The following is a 20,365-nucleotide window of genomic DNA, read 5'->3' on the forward strand; positions in this document are numbered from 1 at the left end:
TCAGGCTCTAACTTCAAAAATCATGCAAAACACTTCTAACACCTTCAGATTTGTTTCTCTGTGTTGCAAAATAGGTTTTATTCATGCACAGACTGCAATTTTAATTTTGGACCGAGTTTCAGCTTGCATTGCCAGAACCAAGTTTGTTATGTGCTGAAACGCCGTTTTCTGACATTTCAGGCTCTAACTTCAAAAATCATGCAAAACACTTCTAACACCTTCAGATATGTTTCTCTGTGTTGAAAAATAGGTTTTATTCATGCACAGACTGCAATTTTAATTTTGGGCCGAGTTTCAGCTTGCATTGCCTGAACCAAGTTTGTTATGTGCTAAAACACCGTTTTCTGACATTTCAGGCTCTAACTTCAAAAATCATGCAAAACACTTCTAACACCTTCAGATATGTTTCTCTGTGTTGCAAAATAGGTTTTATTAATGCACAGACTGCAATTTAAATTTTTGGCCGAGTTTCAGCTTGCATTGCCTGAACCAAGTTTGTTATGTGCTGAAACGGCGTTTTCTGACATTTCAGGCTCTAACTTCAAAAATCATGCAAAACACTTCTAACACCTTCAGATATGTTTCTCTGTGTTGTAAAATAGGTTTTATTAATGCACAGACTGCAATTTTAATTTTTGGCCGAGTTTCAGCTTGCATTACCAGAACCAAGTTTTTTATGTGCTAAAACACCGTTTTCTGACATTTCAGGCTCTGACTTCAAAAATCATGCAAAACACTTCTAACACCTTCAGATATGTTTCTCTGTGTTGCAAAATAGGTTTTATTCATGCACAGACTGCAATTTTAATTTTTGGCCGAGTTTCAGCTTGCATTGCCTGAACCGAGTTTGTTATGTGCTGAAACGCCGTTTTCTGACATTTCAGGCTCTAACTTCAAAAATCATGCAAAACACTTCTAACACCTTCAGATATGTTTCTCTGTGTTGCAAAATAGGTTTTATTCATGCACAGACTGCAATTTAAATTTTTGGCCGAGTTTCAGCTTGCATTACCAGAACCAAGTTTGTTATGTGCTGAAACGCTGTTTTCTGACATTTCAGGCTCTAACTTCAAAAATCATGCAAAACACTTCTAACACCTTCAGATATGTTTCTCTGTGTTGCAAAATAGGTTTTATTCATGCACAGACTGCAATTTTAATTTTTGGCCGAGTTTCAGCTTGCATTACCAGAACCAAGTTTGTTATGTGCTGAAACGCTGTTTTCTGACATTTCAGGCTCTAACTTCAAAAATCATGCAAAACACTTCTAAAACCTTCAGATATGTTTCTCTGTGTTGCAAAATAGGTTTTATTCATGCACAGACTGCAATTTTAATTTTGGGCCGAGTTTCAGCTTGCATTGCCAGAACCAAGTTTGTTATGTGCTGAAAAGCCTTTTTCTGACATTTCAGGCTCTAACTTCAAAAATCATGCAAAACACTTCTAACACCTTCAGATTTATTTCTCTGTGTTGCAAAATAGGTTTTATTCATGCACAGACTGCAATTTTAACTTTGGACCGAGTTTCAGCTTGCATTGCCAGAACCAAGTTTGTTATGTGCTGAAACGCCGTTTTCTGACATTTCAGGCTCTAACTTCAAAAATCATGCAAAACACTTCTAACACCTTCAGATATGTTTCTCTGTGTTGACAAATAGGTTTTATTCATGCACAGACTGCAATTTTAATTTTGGGCCGAGTTTCAGCTTGCATTGCCTGAACCAAGTTTGTTATGTGCTGAAACGCCGTTTTCTGACATTTCAGGCTCTAACTTCAAAAATCATGCAAAACACTTCTAACACCTTCAGATATGTTTCTCTGTGTTGCAAAATAGGTTTTATTCATGCACAGACTGCAATTTTAATTTTGGGCCGAGTTTCAGCTTGCATTGCCTGAACCAAGTCTGTTATGTTCTGAAACGCTGTTTTCTGACATTTCAGGCTCTAACTTCAAAAATCATGCAAAACACTTCTAACACCTTCAGATATGTTTCTCTGTGTTGCAAAATAGGTTTTATACACGCACAGACTGCAATTTTAATTTTTGGCCGAGTTTCAGCTTGCATTGCCAGAACCAAGTTTGTTAAGTGCTGAAACGCCGTTTTCTGACATTTCAGGCTCTAACTTCAAAAATCATGCAAAACACTTCTAACACCTTCAGATATGTTTCTCTGTGTTGCAAAATAGGTTTTATTCATGCACAGACTGCAATTTTAATTTTGGGCCGAGTTTCAGCTTGCATTGCCTGAACCAAGTTTGTTAAGTGCTGAAACGCCGTTTTCTGACATTTCAGGCTCTAACTTCAAAAATCATGCAAAACACTTCTAACACCTTCAGATATGTTTCTCTGTGTTGCAAAATAGGTTTTATTCATGCACAGACTGCAATTTTAATTTTGGGCCGAGTTTCAGCTTGCATTGCCTGAACCAAGTTTGTTATGTGCTGAAACGGCGTTTTCTGACATTTCAGGCTCTAACTTCAAAAATCATGCAAAACACTTCTAACACCTTCAGATATGTTTCTCTGTGTTGAAAAATAGGTTTTATTCATGCACAGACTGCAATTTTAATTTTTGGCCGAGTTTCAGCTTGCATTACCAGAACCAAGTTTGTTATGTGCTAAAACACCGTTTTCTGACATTTCAGGCTCTAACTTCAAAAATCATGCAAAACACTTCTAACACCTTCAGATATGTTTCTCTGTGTTGCAAAATAGGTTTTATTCATGCACAGACTGCAATTTTAATTTTTGGCCGAGTTTCAGCTTGCATTACCAGAACCAAGTTTGTTATGTGCTGAAACGCTGTTTTCTGACATTTCAGGCTCTAACTTCAAAAATCATGCAAAACACTTCTAACACCTTCAGATATGTTTCTCTGTGTTGCAAAATAGGTTTTATTCATGCACAGACTGCAATTTTAATTTTGGACCGAGTTTCAGCTTGCATTGCCAGAACCAAGTTTGTTATGTGCTGAAACGCCGTTTTCTGACATTTCAGGCTCTAACTTCAAAAATCATGCAAAACATTTCTAACACCTTCAGATATGTTTCTCTGTGTTGAAAAATAGGTTTTATTCATGCACAGACTGCAATTTTAATTTTGGGCCGAGTTTCAGCTTGCATTGCCTGAACCAAGTTTGTTATGTGCTGAAAAGCCTTTTTCTGACATTTCAGGCTCTAACTTCAAAAATCATGCAAAACACTTCTAACACCTTCAGATTTGTTTCTCTGTGTTGCAAAATAGGTTTTATTCATGCACAGACTGCAATTTTAATTTTGGACCGAGTTTCAGCTTGCATTGCCAGAACCAAGTTTGTTATGTGCTGAAACGCCGTTTTCTGACATTTCAGGCTCTAACTTCAAAAATCATGCAAAACACTTCTAACACCTTCAGATATGTTTCTCTGTGTTGAAAAATAGGTTTTATTCATGCACAGACTGCAATTTTAATTTTGGGCCGAGTTTCAGCTTGCATTGCCTGAACCAAGTTTGTTATGTGCTGAAACGCCGTTTTCTGACATTTCAGGCTCTAACTTCAAAAATTATGCAAAACACTTCTAAAACCTTCAGATATGTTTCTCTGTGTTGCAAAATAGGTTTTATTCATGCACAGACTGCAATTTTAATTTTGGGCCGAGTTTCAGCTTGCATTGCCAGAACCAAGTTTGTTATGTGCTGAAAAGCCTTTTTCTGACATTTCAGGCTCTAACTTCAAAAATCATGCAAAACACTTCTAACACCTTCAGATTTGTTTCTCTGTGTTGCAAAATAGGTTTTATTCATGCACAGACTGCAATTTTAATTTTGGACCGAGTTTCAGCTTGCATTGCCAGAACCAAGTTTGTTATGTGCTGAAACGCCGTTTTCTGACATTTCAGGCTCTAACTTCAAAAATCATGCAAAACACTTCTAACACCTTCAGATATGTTTCTCTGTGTTGAAAAATAGGTTTTATTCATGCACAGACTGCAATTTTAATTTTGGACCGAGTTTCAGCTTGCATTGCCAGAACCAAGTTTGTTATGTGCTAAAACACAGTTTTCTGACATTTCAGGCTCTAACTTCAAAAATCATGCAAAACACTTCTAACACCTTCAGATATGTTTCTCTGTGTTGCAAAATAGGTTTTATTCATGCACAGACTGCAATTTAAATTTTTGGCCGAGTTTCAGCTTGCATTACCAGAACCAAGTTTGTTATGTGCTGAAACGCTGTTTTCTGACATTTCAGGCTCTAACTTCAAAAATCATGCAAAACACTTCTAAAACCTTCAGATGTCTTTCTCTGTGTTGCAAAATAGGTTTTATTCATGCACAGACTGCAATTTTAATTTTTGGCCGAGTTTCAGCTTGCATTGCCTGAACCGAGTTTGTTATGTGCTGAAACGCCGTTTTCTGACATTTCAGGCTCTAACTTCAAAAATCATGCAAAACACTTCTAACACCTTCAGATATGTTTCTCTGTGTTGCAAAATAGGTTTTATTCATGCACAGACTGCAATTTTAATTTTTGGCCGAGTTTCAGCTTGCATTACCAGAACCAAGTTTGTTATGTGCTGAAACGCTGTTTTCTGACATTTCAGGCTCTAACTTCAAAAATCATGCAAAACACTTCTAACACCTTCAGATATGTTTCTATGTGTTGAAAAATAGGTTTTATTCATGCACAGACTGCAATTTTAATTTTGGGCCGAGTTTCAGCTTGCATTGCCTGAACCAAGTTTGTTATGTGCTGAAACGGCGTTTTCTGACATTTCAGGCTCTAACTTCAAAAATCATGCAAAACACTTCTAACACCTTCAGATATGTTTCTCTGTGTTGCAAAATAGGTTTTATTCATGCACAGACTGCAATTTAAATTTTTGGCCGAGTTTCAGCTTGCATTACCAGAACCAAGTTTGTTATGTGCTGAAACGCTGTTTTCTGACATTTCAGGCTCTAACTTCAAAAATCATGCAAAACACTTCTAAAACCTTCAGATATGTTTCTCTGTGTTGCAAAATAGGTTTTATTCATGCACAGACTGCAATTTTAATTTTGGGCCGAGTTTCAGCTTGCATTGCCAGAACCAAGTTTGTTATGTGCTGAAAAGCCTTTTTCTGACATTTCAGGCTCTAACTTCAAAAATCATGCAAAACACTTCTAACACCTTCAGATTTGTTTCTCTGTGTTGCAAAATAGGTTTTATTCATGCACAGACTGCAATTTTAATTTTGGACCGAGTTTCAGCTTGCATTGCCTGAACCAAGTTTGTTATGTGCTGAAACGCCGTTTTTTGACATTTCAGGCTCTAATTTCAAAAATCATGCAAAACACTTCTAACACCTTCAGATATATTTCTCTGTGTTGAAAAATAGGTTTTATTCATGCACAGACTGCAATTTTAATTTTGGGCCGAGTTTCAGCTTGCATTGCCTGAACCAAGTTTGTTATGTGCTGAAACGGCGTTTTCTGACATTTCAGGCTCTAACTTCAAAAATCATGCAAAACACTTCTAACACCTTCAGATATGTTTCTCTGTGTTGCAAAATAGGTTTTATTCATGCACAGACTGCAATTTTAATTTTGGGCCGAGTTTCAGCTTGCATTGCCTGAACCAAGTCTGTTATGTTCTGAAACGCTGTTTTCTGACATTTCAGGCTCTAACTTCAAAAATCATGCAAAACACTTCTAACACCTTCAGATATGTTTCTCTGTGTTGCAAAATAGGTTTTATACACGCACAGACTGCAATTTTAATTTTTGGCCGAGTTTCAGCTTGCATTGCCAGAACCAAGTTTGTTAAGTGCTGAAACGCCGTTTTCTGACATTTCAGGCTCTAACTTCAAAAATCATGCAAAACACTTCTAACACCTTCAGATATGTTTCTCTGTGTTGCAAAATAGGTTTTATTCATGCACAGACTGCAATTTTAATTTTGGGCCGAGTTTCAGCTTGCATTGCCTGAACCAAGTTTGTTAAGTGCTGAAACGCCGTTTTCTGACATTTCAGGCTCTAACTTCAAAAATCATGCAAAACACTTCTAACACCTTCAGATATGTTTCTCTGTGTTGCAAAATAGGTTTTATTCATGCACAGACTGCAATTTTAATTTTGGGCCGAGTTTCAGCTTGCATTGCCTGAACCAAGTTTGTTATGTGCTGAAACGGCGTTTTCTGACATTTCAGGCTCTAACTTCAAAAATCATGCAAAACACTTCTAACACCTTCAGATATGTTTCTCTGTGTTGAAAAATAGGTTTTATTCATGCACAGACTGCAATTTTAATTTTTGGCCGAGTTTCAGCTTGCATTACCAGAACCAAGTTTGTTATGTGCTAAAACACCGTTTTCTGACATTTCAGGCTCTAACTTCAAAAATCATGCAAAACACTTCTAACACCTTCAGATATGTTTCTCTGTGTTGCAAAATAGGTTTTATTCATGCACAGACTGCAATTTTAATTTTTGGCCGAGTTTCAGCTTGCATTACCAGAACCAAGTTTGTTATGTGCTGAAACGCTGTTTTCTGACATTTCAGGCTCTAACTTCAAAAATCATGCAAAACACTTCTAACACCTTCAGATATGTTTCTCTGTGTTGCAAAATAGGTTTTATTCATGCACAGACTGCAATTTTAATTTTGGACCGAGTTTCAGCTTGCATTGCCAGAACCAAGTTTGTTATGTGCTGAAACGCCGTTTTCTGACATTTCAGGCTCTAACTTCAAAAATCATGCAAAACATTTCTAACACCTTCAGATATGTTTCTCTGTGTTGAAAAATAGGTTTTATTCATGCACAGACTGCAATTTTAATTTTGGGCCGAGTTTCAGCTTGCATTGCCTGAACCAAGTTTGTTATGTGCTGAAAAGCCTTTTTCTGACATTTCAGGCTCTAACTTCAAAAATCATGCAAAACACTTCTAACACCTTCAGATTTGTTTCTCTGTGTTGCAAAATAGGTTTTATTCATGCACAGACTGCAATTTTAATTTTGGACCGAGTTTCAGCTTGCATTGCCAGAACCAAGTTTGTTATGTGCTGAAACGCCGTTTTCTGACATTTCAGGCTCTAACTTCAAAAATCATGCAAAACACTTCTAACACCTTCAGATATGTTTCTCTGTGTTGAAAAATAGGTTTTATTCATGCACAGACTGCAATTTTAATTTTGGGCCGAGTTTCAGCTTGCATTGCCTGAACCAAGTTTGTTATGTGCTGAAACGCCGTTTTCTGACATTTCAGGCTCTAACTTCAAAAATTATGCAAAACACTTCTAAAACCTTCAGATATGTTTCTCTGTGTTGCAAAATAGGTTTTATTCATGCACAGACTGCAATTTTAATTTTGGGCCGAGTTTCAGCTTGCATTGCCAGAACCAAGTTTGTTATGTGCTGAAAAGCCTTTTTCTGACATTTCAGGCTCTAACTTCAAAAATCATGCAAAACACTTCTAACACCTTCAGATTTGTTTCTCTGTGTTGCAAAATAGGTTTTATTCATGCACAGACTGCAATTTTAATTTTGGACCGAGTTTCAGCTTGCATTGCCAGAACCAAGTTTGTTATGTGCTGAAACGCCGTTTTCTGACATTTCAGGCTCTAACTTCAAAAATCATGCAAAACACTTCTAACACCTTCAGATATGTTTCTCTGTGTTGAAAAATAGGTTTTATTCATGCACAGACTGCAATTTTAATTTTGGGCCGAGTTTCAGCTTGCATTGCCTGAACCAAGTTTGTTATGTGCTAAAACACCGTTTTCTGACATTTCAGGCTCTAACTTCAAAAATCATGCAAAACACTTCTAACACCTTCAGATATGTTTCTCTGTGTTGCAAAATAGGTTTTATTAATGCACAGACTGCAATTTAAATTTTTGGCCGAGTTTCAGCTTGCATTGCCTGAACCAAGTTTGTTATGTGCTGAAACGGCGTTTTCTGACATTTCAGGCTCTAACTTCAAAAATCATGCAAAACACTTCTAACACCTTCAGATATGTTTCTCTGTGTTGTAAAATAGGTTTTATTAATGCACAGACTGCAATTTTAATTTTTGGCCGAGTTTCAGCTTGCATTACCAGAACCAAGTTTTTTATGTGCTAAAACACCGTTTTCTGACATTTCAGGCTCTGACTTCAAAAATCATGCAAAACACTTCTAACACCTTCAGATATGTTTCTCTGTGTTGCAAAATAGGTTTTATTCATGCACAGACTGCAATTTTAATTTTTGGCCGAGTTTCAGCTTGCATTGCCTGAACCGAGTTTGTTATGTGCTGAAACGCCGTTTTCTGACATTTCAGGCTCTAACTTCAAAAATCATGCAAAACACTTCTAACACCTTCAGATATGTTTCTCTGTGTTGCAAAATAGGTTTTATTCATGCACAGACTGCAATTTAAATTTTTGGCCGAGTTTCAGCTTGCATTACCAGAACCAAGTTTGTTATGTGCTGAAACGCTGTTTTCTGACATTTCAGGCTCTAACTTCAAAAATCATGCAAAACACTTCTAACACCTTCAGATATGTTTCTCTGTGTTGCAAAATAGGTTTTATTCATGCACAGACTGCAATTTTAATTTTTGGCCGAGTTTCAGCTTGCATTACCAGAACCAAGTTTGTTATGTGCTGAAACGCTGTTTTCTGACATTTCAGGCTCTAACTTCAAAAATCATGCAAAACACTTCTAAAACCTTCAGATATGTTTCTCTGTGTTGCAAAATAGGTTTTATTCATGCACAGACTGCAATTTTAATTTTGGGCCGAGTTTCAGCTTGCATTGCCAGAACCAAGTTTGTTATGTGCTGAAAAGCCTTTTTCTGACATTTCAGGCTCTAACTTCAAAAATCATGCAAAACACTTCTAACACCTTCAGATTTATTTCTCTGTGTTGCAAAATAGGTTTTATTCATGCACAGACTGCAATTTTAACTTTGGACCGAGTTTCAGCTTGCATTGCCAGAACCAAGTTTGTTATGTGCTGAAACGCCGTTTTCTGACATTTCAGGCTCTAACTTCAAAAATCATGCAAAACACTTCTAACACCTTCAGATATGTTTCTCTGTGTTGACAAATAGGTTTTATTCATGCACAGACTGCAATTTTAATTTTGGGCCGAGTTTCAGCTTGCATTGCCTGAACCAAGTTTGTTATGTGCTGAAACGCCGTTTTCTGACATTTCAGGCTCTAACTTCAAAAATCATGCAAAACACTTCTAACACCTTCAGATATGTTTCTCTGTGTTGCAAAATAGGTTTTATTCATGCACAGACTGCAATTTTAATTTTGGGCCGAGTTTCAGCTTGCATTGCCTGAACCAAGTCTGTTATGTTCTGAAACGCTGTTTTCTGACATTTCAGGCTCTAACTTCAAAAATCATGCAAAACACTTCTAACACCTTCAGATATGTTTCTCTGTGTTGCAAAATAGGTTTTATACACGCACAGACTGCAATTTTAATTTTTGGCCGAGTTTCAGCTTGCATTGCCAGAACCAAGTTTGTTAAGTGCTGAAACGCCGTTTTCTGACATTTCAGGCTCTAACTTCAAAAATCATGCAAAACACTTCTAACACCTTCAGATATGTTTCTCTGTGTTGCAAAATAGGTTTTATTCATGCACAGACTGCAATTTTAATTTTGGGCCGAGTTTCAGCTTGCATTGCCTGAACCAAGTTTGTTAAGTGCTGAAACGCCGTTTTCTGACATTTCAGGCTCTAACTTCAAAAATCATGCAAAACACTTCTAACACCTTCAGATATGTTTCTCTGTGTTGCAAAATAGGTTTTATTCATGCACAGACTGCAATTTTAATTTTGGGCCGAGTTTCAGCTTGCATTGCCTGAACCAAGTTTGTTATGTGCTGAAACGGCGTTTTCTGACATTTCAGGCTCTAACTTCAAAAATCATGCAAAACACTTCTAACACCTTCAGATATGTTTCTCTGTGTTGAAAAATAGGTTTTATTCATGCACAGACTGCAATTTTAATTTTTGGCCGAGTTTCAGCTTGCATTACCAGAACGAAGTTTGTTATGTGCTAAAACACCGTTTTCTGACATTTCAGGCTCTAACTTCAAAAATCATGCAAAACACTTCTAACACCTTCAGATATGTTTCTCTGTGTTGCAAAATAGGTTTTATTCATGCACAGACTGCAATTTTAATTTTTGGCCGAGTTTCAGCTTGCATTACCAGAACCAAGTTTGTTATGTGCTGAAACGCTGTTTTCTGACATTTCAGGCTCTAACTTCAAAAATCATGCAAAACACTTCTAACACCTTCAGATATGTTTCTCTGTGTTGCAAAATAGGTTTTATTCATGCACAGACTGCAATTTTAATTTTGGACCGAGTTTCAGCTTGCATTGCCAGAACCAAGTTTGTTATGTGCTGAAACGCCGTTTTCTGACATTTCAGGCTCTAACTTCAAAAATCATGCAAAACATTTCTAACACCTTCAGATATGTTTCTCTGTGTTGAAAAATAGGTTTTATTCATGCACAGACTGCAATTTTAATTTTGGGCCGAGTTTCAGCTTGCATTGCCTGAACCAAGTTTGTTATGTGCTGAAAAGCCTTTTTCTGACATTTCAGGCTCTAACTTCAAAAATCATGCAAAACACTTCTAACACCTTCAGATTTGTTTCTCTGTGTTGCAAAATAGGTTTTATTCATGCACAGACTGCAATTTTAATTTTGGACCGAGTTTCAGCTTGCATTGCCAGAACCAAGTTTGTTATGTGCTGAAACGCCGTTTTCTGACATTTCAGGCTCTAACTTCAAAAATCATGCAAAACACTTCTAACACCTTCAGATATGTTTCTCTGTGTTGAAAAATAGGTTTTATTCATGCACAGACTGCAATTTTAATTTTGGGCCGAGTTTCAGCTTGCATTGCCTGAACCAAGTTTGTTATGTGCTGAAACGCCGTTTTCTGACATTTCAGGCTCTAACTTCAAAAATTATGCAAAACACTTCTAAAACCTTCAGATATGTTTCTCTGTGTTGCAAAATAGGTTTTATTCATGCACAGACTGCAATTTTAATTTTGGGCCGAGTTTCAGCTTGCATTGCCAGAACCAAGTTTGTTATGTGCTGAAAAGCCTTTTTCTGACATTTCAGGCTCTAACTTCAAAAATCATGCAAAACACTTCTAACACCTTCAGATTTGTTTCTCTGTGTTGCAAAATAGGTTTTATTCATGCACAGACTGCAATTTTAATTTTGGACCGAGTTTCAGCTTGCATTGCCAGAACCAAGTTTGTTATGTGCTGAAACGCCGTTTTCTGACATTTCAGGCTCTAACTTCAAAAATCATGCAAAACACTTCTAACACCTTCAGATATGTTTCTCTGTGTTGAAAAATAGGTTTTATTCATGCACAGACTGCAATTTTAATTTTGGGCCGAGTTTCAGCTTGCATTGCCTGAACCAAGTTTGTTATGTGCTAAAACACCGTTTTCTGACATTTCAGGCTCTAACTTCAAAAATCATGCAAAACACTTCTAACACCTTCAGATATGTTTCTCTGTGTTGCAAAATAGGTTTTATTAATGCACAGACTGCAATTTAAATTTTTGGCCGAGTTTCAGCTTGCATTGCCTGAACCAAGTTTGTTATGTGCTGAAACGGCGTTTTCTGACATTTCAGGCTCTAACTTCAAAAATCATGCAAAACACTTCTAACACCTTCAGATATGTTTCTCTGTGTTGTAAAATAGGTTTTATTAATGCACAGACTGCAATTTTAATTTTTGGCCGAGTTTCAGCTTGCATTACCAGAACCAAGTTTTTTATGTGCTAAAACACCGTTTTCTGACATTTCAGGCTCTGACTTCAAAAATCATGCAAAACACTTCTAACACCTTCAGATATGTTTCTCTGTGTTGCAAAATAGGTTTTATTCATGCACAGACTGCAATTTTAATTTTTGGCCGAGTTTCAGCTTGCATTGCCTGAACCGAGTTTGTTATGTGCTGAAACGCCGTTTTCTGACATTTCAGGCTCTAACTTCAAAAATCATGCAAAACACTTCTAACACCTTCAGATATGTTTCTCTGTGTTGCAAAATAGGTTTTATTCATGCACAGACTGCAATTTTAATTTTTGGCCGAGTTTCAGCTTGCATTACCAGAACCAAGTTTGTTATGTGCTGAAACGCTGTTTTCTGACATTTCAGGCTCTAACTTCAAAAATCATGCAAAACACTTCTAACACCTTCAGATATGTTTCTCTGTGTTGCAAAATAGGTTTTATTCATGCACAGACTGCAATTTTAATTTTTGGCCGAGTTTCAGCTTGCATTACCAGAACCAAGTTTGTTATGTGCTGAAACGCTGTTTTCTGACATTTCAGGCTCTAACTTCAAAAATCATGCAAAACACTTCTAAAACCTTCAGATATGTTTCTCTGTGTTGCAAAATAGGTTTTATTCATGCACAGACTGCAATTTTAATTTTGGGCCGAGTTTCAGCTTGCATTGCCAGAACCAAGTTTGTTATGTGCTGAAAAGCCTTTTTCTGACATTTCAGGCTCTAACTTCAAAAATCATGCAAAACACTTCTAACACCTTCAGATTTATTTCTCTGTGTTGCAAAATAGGTTTTATTCATGCACAGACTGCAATTTTAACTTTGGACCGAGTTTCAGCTTGCATTGCCAGAACCAAGTTTGTTATGTGCTGAAACGCCGTTTTCTGACATTTCAGGCTCTAACTTCAAAAATCATGCAAAACACTTCTAACACCTTCAGATATGTTTCTCTGTGTTGACAAATAGGTTTTATTCATGCACAGACTGCAATTTTAATTTTGGGCCGAGTTTCAGCTTGCATTGCCTGAACCAAGTTTGTTATGTGCTGAAACGCCGTTTTCTGACATTTCAGGCTCTAACTTCAAAAATCATGCAAAACACTTCTAAAACCTTCAGATATGTTTCTCTGTGTTGCAAAATAGGTTTTATTCATGCACAGACTGCAATTTTAATTTTGGGCCGAGTTTCAGCTTGCATTGCCAGAACCAAGTTTGTTATGCGCTGAAAAGCCTTTTTCTGACATTTCAGGCTCTAACTTCAAAAATCATGCAAAACACTTCTAACACCTTCAGATATGTTTCTCTGTGTTGCAAAATAGGTTTTATTCATGCACAGACTGCAATTTTAATTTTGGGCCGAGTTTCAGCTTGCATTGCCTGAACCAAGTTTGTTATGTGCTGAAACGGCGTTTTCTGACATTTCAGGCTCTAACTTCAAAAATCATGCAAAACACTTCTAACACCTTCAGATATGTTTCTCTGTGTTGCAAAATAGGTTTTATTAATGCACAGACTGCAATTTTAATTTTTGGCCGAGTTTCAGCTTGCATTACCAGAACCAAGTTTTTTATGTGCTAAAACACCGTTTTCTGACATTTCAGGCTCTGACTTCAAAAATCATGCAAAACACTTCTAACACCTTCAGATATGTTTCTCTGTGTTGCAAAATAGGTTTTATTCATGCACAGACTGCAATTTTAATTTTTGGCCGAGTTTCAGCTTGCATTGCCTGAACCGAGTTTGTTATGTGCTAAAACGCCGTTTTCTGACATTTCAGGCTCTAACTTCAAAAATCATGCAAAACACTTCTAACACCTTCAGATATGTTTCTCTGTGTTGCAAAATAGGTTTTATTCATGCACAGACTGCAATTTTAATTTTTGGCCGAGTTTCAGCTTGCATTACCAGAACCAAGTTTGTTATGTGCTGAAACGCTGTTTTCTGACATTTCAGGCTCTAACTTCAAAAATCATGCAAAACACTTCTAACACCTTCAGATATGTTTCTCTGTGTTGCAAAATAGGTTTTATTCATGCACAGACTGCAATTTTAATTTTGGACCGAGTTTCAGCTTGCATTGCCAGAACCAAGTTTGTTATGTGCTGAAACGCCGTTTTCTGACATTTCAGGCTCTAACTTCAAAAATCATGCAAAACACTTCTAACACCTTCAGATATGTTTCTCTGTGTTGAAAAATAGGTTTTATTCATGCACAGACTGCAATTTTAATTTTGGGCCGAGTTTCAGCTTGCATTGCCTGAACCAAGTTTTTTATGTGCTGAAAAGCCTTTTTCTGACATTTCAGGCTCTAACTTCAAAAATCATGCAAAACACTTCTAACACCTTCAGATTTGTTTCTCTGTGTTGCAAAATAGGTTTTATTCATGCACAGACTGCAATTTTAATTTTGGACCGAGTTTCAGCTTGCATTGCCAGAACCAAGTTTGTTATGTGCTGAAACGCCGTTTTCTGACATTTCAGGCTCTAACTTCAAAAATCATGCAAAACACTTCTAACACCTTCAGATATGTTTCTCTGTGTTGAAAAATAGGTTTTATTCATGCACAGACTGCAATTTTAATTTTGGGCCGAGTTTCAGCTTGCATTGCCTGAACCAAGTTTGTTATGTGCTGAAACGCCGTTTTCTGACATTTCAGGCTCTAACTTCAAAAATCATGCAAAACACTTCTAAAACCTTCAGATATGTTTCTCTGTGTTGCAAAATAGGTTTTATTCATGCACAGACTGCAATTTTAATTTTGGGCCGAGTTTCAGCTTGCATTGCCAGAACCAAGTTTGTTATGTGCTGAAAAGCCTTTTTCTGACATTTCAGGCTCTAACTTCAAAAATCATGCAAAACACTTCTAACACCTTCAGATTTGTTTCTCTGTGTTGCAAAATAGGTTTTATTCATGCACAGACTGCAATTTTAATTTTGGACCGAGTTTCAGCTTGCATTGCCAGAACCAAGTTTGTTATGTGCTGAAACGCCGTTTTCTGACATTTCAGGCTCTAACTTCAAAAATCATGCAAAACACTTCTAACACCTTCAGATATGTTTCTCTGTGTTGAAAAATAGGTTTTATTCATGCACAGACTGCAATTTTAATTTTGGGCCGAGTTTCAGCTTGCATTGCCTGAACCAAGTTTGTTATGTGCTGAAACGCCGTTTTCTGACATTTCAGGCTCTAACTTCAAAAATCATGCAAAACACTTCTAACACCTTCAGATATGTTTCTCTGTGTTGCAAAATAGGTTTTATTATTGCACAGACTGCAATTTTAATTTTTGGCCGAGTTTCAGCTTGCATTGCCTGAACCAAGTTTGTTATGTGCTAAAACACCGTTTTCTGACATTTCAGGCTCTAACTTCAAAAATCATGCAAAACACTTCTAACACCTTCAGATATGTTTCTCTGTGTTGCAAAATAGGTTTTATTCATGCACAGACTGCAATTTTAATTTTGGGCCGAGTTTCAGCTTGCATTGCCTGAACCAAGTTTGTTATGTGCTGAAACGGCGTTTTCTGACATTTCAGGCTCTAACTTCAAAAATCATGCAAAACACTTCTAACACCTTCAGATATGTTTCTCTGTGTTGCAAAATAGGTTTTATTAATGCACAGACTGCAATTTTAATTTTTGGCCGAGTTTCAGCTTGCATTACCAGAACCAAGTTTTTATGTGCTAAAACACCGTTTTCTGACATTTCAGGCTCTAACTTCAAAAATCATGCAAAACACTTCTAACACCTTCAGATATGTTTCTCTGTGTTGCAAAATAGGTTTTATTCATGCACAGACTGCAATTTTAATTTTTGGCCGAGTTTCAGCTTGCATTGCCTGAACCGAGTTTGTTATGTGCTGAAACGCCGTTTTCTGACATTTCAGGCTCTAACTTCAAAAATCATGCAAAACACTTCTAACACCTTCAGATATAATTCTCTGTGTTGCAAAATAGGTTTTATTCATGCACAGACTGCAATTTTAATTTTTGGCCGAGTTTCAGCTTGCATTGCCTGAACCGAGTTTGTTATGTGCTGAAACGCCGTTTTCTGACATTTCAGGCTCTAACTTCAAAAATCATGCAAAACACTTCTAACACCTTCAGATATGTTTCTCTGTGTTGCAAAATAGGTTTTATTCATGCACAGACTGCAATTTTAATTTTTGGCCGAGTTTCAGCTTGCATTGCCTGAACCGAGTTTGTTATGTGCTGATACGCCGTTTTCTGACATTTCAGGCTCTAACTTCAAAAATCATGCAAAACACTTCTAACACCTTCAGATATGTTTCTCTGTGTTGCAAAATAGGTTTTATTCATGCACAGATTGCAATTTTAATTTTTGGCCGAGTTTCAGCTTGCATTGCCTGAACCGAGTTTGTTATGTGCTGAAACGCCGTTTTCTGACATTTCAGGCTCTAACTTCAAAAATCATGCAAAACACTTCTAACACCTTCAGATATGTTTCTCTGTGTTGAAAAATAGGTTTTATTCATGCACAGACTGCAATTTTAATTTTGGGCCGAGTTTCAGCTTGCATTGCCTGAACCAAGTTTGTTATGTGCTGAAACGGCGTTTTCTGACATTTCAGGCTCTAACTTGAAAAATCATGCAAAACACTTCTAACACCTTCAGATATGTTTCTCTGTGTTGCAAAATAGGTTTTATTCATGCACAGACTGCAATTTTAATTTTTGGCCGAGTTTCAGCTTGCATTACCAGAACCAAGTTTGTTATGTGCTGAAACGCTGTTTTCTGACATTTCAGGCTCTAACTTCAAAAATCATGCAAAACACTTCTAAAACCTTCAGATATGTTTCTCTGTGTTGCAAAATAGGTTTTATTCATGCACAGACTGCAATTTTAATTTTGGGCCGAGTTTCAGCTTGCATTGCCAGAACCAAGTTTGTTATATGCTGAAAAGCCTTTTTCTGACATTTCAGGCTCTAACTTCAAAAATCATGCAAAACACTTCTAACACCTTCAGATTTGTTTCTCTGTGTTGCAAAATAGGTTTTATTCATGCACAGACTGCAATTTTAATTTTGGACCGAGTTTCAACTTGCATTGCCAGAACCAAGTTTGTTATGTGCTGAAACGCCGTTTTCTGACATTTCAGGCTCTAACTTCAAAAATCATGCAAAACACTTCTAACACCTTCAGATATGTTTCTCTGTGTTGAAAAATGGGTTTTATTCATGCACAGACTGCAATTTTAATTTTGGGCCGAGTTTCAGCTTGCATTGCCTGAACCAAGTTTGTTATGTGCTGAAACGCCGTTTTCTGACATTTCAGGCTCTAACTTCAAAAATCATGCAAAACACTTCTAACACCTTCAGATATGTTTCTCTGTGTTGCAAAATAGGTTTTATTAATGCACAGACTGCAATTTTAATTTTTGGCCGAGTTTCAGCTTGCATTGCCTGAACCAAGTTTGTTATGTGCTAAAACACCGTTTTCTGACATTTCAGGCTCTAACTTCAAAAATCATGCAAAACACTTCTAACACCTTCAGATATGTTTCTCTGTGTTGCAAAATAGGTTTTATTCATGCACAGACTGCAATTTTAATTTTGGGCCGAGTTTCAGCTTGCATTGCCTGAACCAAGTTTGTTATGTGCTGAAACGGCGTTTTCTGACATTTCAGGCTCTAACTTCAAAAATCATGCAAAACACTTCTAACACCTTCAGATATGTTTCTCTGTGTTGCAAAATAGGTTTTATACATGCACAGACTGCAATTTTAATTTTTGGCCGAGTTTCAGCTTGCATTGCCAGAACCAAGTTTGTTATGTGCTGAAACGCCGTTTTCTGACATTTCAGGCTCTAACTTCAAAAATCATGCAAAACACTTCTAACACCTTCAGATATGTTTCTCTGTGTTGCAAAATAGGTTTTATTCATGCACAGACTGCAATTTTAATTTTGGGCCGAGTTTCAGCTTGCATTGCCTGAACCAAGTTTGTTAAGTGCTGAAACGCCGTTTTCTGACATTTCAGGCTCTAACTTCAAAAATCATGCAAAACACTTCTAACACCTTCAGATATGTTTCTCTGTGTTGCAAAATAGGTTTTATTCATGCACAGACTGCAATTTTAATTTTGGGCCGAGTTTCAGCTTGCATTGCCTGAACCAAGTTTGTTATGTGCTGAAACGGCGTTTTCTGACATTTCAGGCTCTAACTTCAAAAATCATGCAAAACACTTCTAACACCTTCAGATATGTTTCTCTGTGTTGCAAAATAGGTTTTATTCATGCACAGACTGCAATTTTAATTTTGGGCCGAGTTTCAGCTTGCATTGCCTGAACCAAGTCTGTTATGTGCTGAAACGCTGTTTTCTGACATTTCAGTCTCTAACTTCAAAAATCATGCAAAACACTTCTAACACCTTCAGATATGTTTCTCTGTGTTGCAAAATAGGTTTTATTCATGCACAGACTGCAATTTTAATTTTTGGCCGAGTTTCAGCTTGCATTGCCAGAACCAAGTTTGTTAATTGCTGAAACGCCGTTTTCTGACATTTCAGGCTCTAACTTCAAAAATCATGCAAAACACTTCTAACACCTTCAGATATGTTTCTCTGTGTTGAAAAATAGGTTTTATTCATGCACAGACTGCAATTTTAATTTTGGGCCGAGTTTCAGCTTGCATTGCCTGAACCAAGTTTGTTATGTGCTGAAACGGCGTTTTCTGACATTTCAGGCTCTAACTTCAAAAATCATGCAAAACATTTCTAACACCTTCAGATATGTTTCTCTGTGTTGCAAAATAGGTTTTATTCATGCACAGACTGCAATTTTAATTTTTGGCCGAGTTTCAGCTTGCATTGCCAGAACCAAGTTTGTTAAGTGCTGAAACGCCGTTTTCTGACATTTCAGGCTCTAACTTCAAAAATCATGCAAAACACTTCTAACACCTTCAGATATGTTTCTCTGTGTTGCAAAATAGGTTTTATTCATGCACAGATTGCAATTTTAATTTTTGGCCGAGTTTCAGCTTGCATTACCAGAACCAAGTTTGTTAAGTGCTGAAACGCCGTTTTCAGACATTTCAGGCTCTAACATCAAAAATCATGCAAAACACTTCTAACACCTTCAGATATGTTTCTATGTGTTGCAAAATAGGTTTTATTCATGCACAGACTGCAATTTTAATTTTGGGCCGAGTTTCAGCTTGCATTGCCTGAACCAAGTTTGTTAAGTGCTGAAACGCCGTTTTCTGACATTTCAGGCTCTAACTTCAAAAATCATGCAAAACACTTCTAACACCTTCAGATATGTTTCTCTGTGTTGCAAAATAGGTTTTATTCATGCACAGACTGCAATTTTAATTTTGGGCCGAGTTTCAGCTTGCATTGCCTGAACCAAGTTTGTTATGTGCTGAAACGGCGTTTTCTGACATTTCAGGCTCTAACTTCAAAAATCATGCAAAACACTTCTAACACCTTCAGATATGTTTCTCTGTGTTGCAAAATAGGTTTTATTCATGCACAGACTGCAATTTTAATTTTTGGCCGAGTTTTAGCTTGCATTGCCTGAACCGAGTTTGTTATATGTGCTGAAACACCGTTTTCTGACATTTCAGGCTCTAACTTCAAAAATCATGCAAAACACTTCTAACAACTTCAGATATGTTTCTCTGTGTTGCAAAATAGGTTTTATTCATGCACAGACTGCAATTTTAATTTTGGACCGAGTTTCAGCTTGCATTGCCTGAACCAAGTTTGTTATGTGCTGAAACGCCGTTTTCTGACATTTCAGGCTCTAACTTCAAAAATCATGCAAAACACTTCTAACACCTTCAGATATGTTTCTCTGTGTTGCAAAATAGGTTTTATTCATGCACAGACTGCAATTTTAATTTTTGGCCGAGTTTCAGCTTGCATTACCAGAACCAAGTTTTTTATGTGCTAAAACACCGTTTTCTGACATTTCAGGCTCTAACTTCAAAAATCATGCAAAACACTTCTAACACCTTCAGATTTGTTTCTCTGTGTTGCAAAATAGGTTTTATTCATGCACAGACTGCAATTTTAATTTTGGACCGAGTTTCAGCTTGCATTGCCAGAACCGAGTTTGTTATGTGCTGAAACGCCGTTTTCTGACATTTCAGGCTCTAACTTCAAAAATCATGCAAAACACTTCTAACACCTTCAGATATGTTTCTCTGTGTTGAAAAATAGGTTTTATTCATGCACAGACTGCAATTTTAATTTTGGGCCGAGTTTCAGCTTGCATTGCCTGAACCAAGTTTGTTATGTGCTGAAACGCCGTTTTCTGACATTTCAGGCTCTAACTTCAAAAATCATGCAAAACACTTCTAAAACCTTCAGATATGTTTCTCTGTGTTGCAAAATAGGTTTTATTCATGCACAGACTGCAATTTTAATTTTGGGCCGAGTTTCAGCTTGCATTGCCAGAACCAAGTTTGTTATGTGCTGAAAAGCCTTTTTCTGACATTTCAGGCTCTAACTTCAAAAATCATGCAAAACACTTCTAACACCTTCAAATTTGTTTCTCTGTGTTGCAAAATAGGTTTTATTCATGCACAGACTGCAATTTTAATTTTGGACCGAGTTTCAGCT

This window comes from Garra rufa, unplaced genomic scaffold (assembly GCF_049309525.1).
Source record: "Garra rufa unplaced genomic scaffold, GarRuf1.0 hap1_unplaced_001, whole genome shotgun sequence".
Classification (NCBI taxonomy): domain Eukaryota; kingdom Metazoa; phylum Chordata; class Actinopteri; order Cypriniformes; family Cyprinidae; genus Garra; species Garra rufa.